The 3,116-nt window shown below is 31.2% G+C and overlaps 1 long non-coding RNA gene across 1 annotated transcript in view; it reads right to left on the reverse strand.

The window, feature by feature from the left end:
* LOC107029537 overlaps positions 1 to 2,803 on the reverse strand; it is a 6,467-nt gene extending 3,664 nt beyond the window's left edge. Inside the window, exon 1 of the long non-coding RNA XR_001458020.2 lies at positions 64 to 2,803. This is a non-coding gene — a long non-coding RNA (uncharacterized LOC107029537). The remainder of the gene's footprint in view (positions 1 to 63) is intronic.
* Positions 2,804 to 3,116: the final 313 nt, after the last annotated feature.

The following is a 3,116-nucleotide window of genomic DNA, read 5'->3' on the forward strand; positions in this document are numbered from 1 at the left end:
ATATATATATATATATATATATATATAGAGAGAGAGAGAGAGAGAGAGATGTAGGGTTCAAACCCGGTTTCTGTCCGCATGGACCTTTTTTTGCACTTGCTTCGTTTTTGGCGTCAGGCCCATTTAACTTTTACATGTCCTAAACTTCTAGCAAAATAATAATAGAAAATAAGAAGTGGGCTTAGGCCCAAAAATAACAAAAATACAAAATTTGAAACAATTTTTTTGGAGTCTAGGCCCAAAACCATCAACTCCTTGGACTTTTTGAATTCTTCAACTTCGAAACTTATTACACGATTTTATAGTTGAGTCGAGAGGAAAAGAAGGGTTGGGACTCCCCAGCCAAGGAAAATACGCGGCTGGAATCCATAAAACCGGTTTAAACATGCAAATGAAAAGTAATAGATTAATAAAGGATCATAATTTAATACTAGAAAACGCTAAGTAAATCGGACTTATGAAAAACTGCACCTCAATTTAGATTCCATAATAAGACCAAACAAAACAAAAATTTTATAAGTTTTAAGCCATAGTAATTAAACAAATTGATATCATACTTAAAATTTTAAAAATAAAAATAAAAAATAAAAATAAAGAGATAAATATAACAACTAGAACATGAATTATTGGCAACCATATTTAGTTCATCATCACGTAAATAACCTTTCATCTTTCTCTTCAGTGAATTACTGTGCTAAGATGAACCTTTATTAATGTCAACATTAAGCATCTTACTATGCTAAAATTCATCAAAGATGAATTAAATAATTACACCTATAAAGTAAACAATAATGAACAAATTTCAAGGAAAGAAATACTAACAAGAATACCCATGGAAACAATAGCCAGCCATTTTAGTCCCTATTGTTAAATAGTTGACTATATACTGTCGGTAAACAACCTGAAGCTAATTTTATTTTTTAGATAAAAGGTGTAGCGAAAAAAAAAAGTAAATAAAATAAAATCAGCAACACGATCTAAGAAAGAAAAAGTATAGGACACCATATTTTGGCTTGCATTAATGCAAAAGTAGCTAAACATGAACTGATTTTTTTCTTTGTTCTACACATGGACCACAATTAAGACATAACAAAAGCCGCGAAAGAATAACCAAGAGGCAAGATAATAGAACTCCAACACAACGAACAATATTAGTCATCGGGAGGAACCAAATTCCACGTAAAGATAAGGAATGCAGCGATGAAACCATTTTAAAGTTGAGATAAACATAATTTGAATGAAGTTGATACAAACATATTTTTTTTTGAAAAAAAGAAATTATACATATAAATTTTTATTTTTATTTTTTGAAGAAAGGGCCAAAATATATAACTTAGAAGATGATATAATTAACAAAAAAATGCTAAAAAAAGAAATCCATGTTGCACGAGGTAAAATTAATACAACTACATTGATAACAAATGCTAAATTTTATTTTGAGGAAGAAGTATTGTACAAGATATTAAGAATTAAAATGGAACCTTAACATACTTTATAAAAACCATTGTCACACCTCTGAAATAACTATATCGGGCCTGTCATACTCGAACATGAAAATAAGAGGCAAATGGCGATAGACGACACAATTCGATAATTCACAAGGAGATAAACTAACAAGAAAAAAAAATTAAACACTTAAGGCAATGGAGATAACAAATATACTAAATAGTTGGCAAAAACAAACCAAAGAATTAAAACTTTTCAGCCATACTTTGATGAAACAGTAACATGGATTTCAGCAAGAACAAGGAATTTAAGTAAACAATCAACTATTCAACAAAGGCTAAAAAATATAACTTAGGAACATGTAAATAGAGAGAACTTAAAACGGCTAGCGGAAACCGAACAAAAGTGAGGAAAAACTTTTACCTCCTTCCGGACAGAGAATCGGAGACGGGAACGAGCAGAAAATGACTTCTCTAGCACAAACCAAGCACGAACAGAAGCAAAGAGACCGAAAGGAATTTTTGAATCTCGAAATAAAATCGGGAGGAACGCCGGTAACAAGATTTTTATATCCTAATTTTGTTACTATATATATATATATATATATATATATATATATATATATATTCAATATTCCTCACAAACCTCTTTGTGTAACAAAACAGAAAATCCCCTGCTTTCTCACTTTTTGCCTAAGTTTGAATTTCTAACGAAAATCTCAAACCCCCAAAAAAAGAAATCCCATGCTCCCTGTCTTTTTTTTTAACAATTTTCCCAACAGGAAAACCACCTCCTTTAGCAGTGATCGAAAGATATTATATATAGGGGGAAAAAATAGAGTTCTAAAATATCGAAATTCAAAACCCCTAAAACTTTCACCATTTAGGGTAAAAACCTTTTTTTCAAAATTCAACTTCACTCCGAAAATAGAAAGGAGAATCGACGATCCTGATCGATTTTTTTTCCTTGAGAGTTAAGTGTCTCCATCCTAAGGCGTGAGATATGCGTGCTCTGCGCGGCTGAAAATTGTACGCCGTGGAAAGGGATGCTTGGGAAGAAAAGAAAAGTTCGCATCGTACTAACCTGCTCCTCGCTACTTTTTCGTTGATTCACTCTCGTGTGAGGGAGACCAAGGAGCATACGCTACTCATGCGCATGTTGCTTTCCATTTTCTCCGTTGGGAATATTAGAAACGCTGTTGCGTCTTGTCATTCTCTAATTCTACAAACGTTGCCTTCTGGCAGCTTTGAGGAAGAAAAATAATTTGGGTCGTCAAATGGTTGGGTAGGGATTATATTAGGGTGGATGGGATGGAAGCTTGAAGTTAATGGCTGATGCAATTTGGCCCAAAATTTGTATTTTTATGGGTTTGGGAAATATGTTATGTTTTGGATTTTAGGAAATGGTCAAATTAAATTTAATTACAGAAATTTCATTAAAATTTAAACAAGATGAATTCTTGTAAGTTAATCAATAAGCTCCTCCATTTTAATGAAATAAAACAATTGATTTAATTATAAAATAACTAATCAAAATTGTATGTTATCATAAAGCTGAGCTAAATATTAAAGTATTAAAATGAAATAAAATGCTTTAATACTATTTTTGAATATTTATAAAATATTATAATTATATGCATCATTGTACAACATTTATATTATCTAAAACTT

This window comes from Solanum pennellii, chromosome 9 (genome assembly GCF_001406875.1).
Source record: "Solanum pennellii chromosome 9, SPENNV200".
NCBI lineage: Eukaryota > Viridiplantae > Streptophyta > Magnoliopsida > Solanales > Solanaceae > Solanum > Solanum pennellii.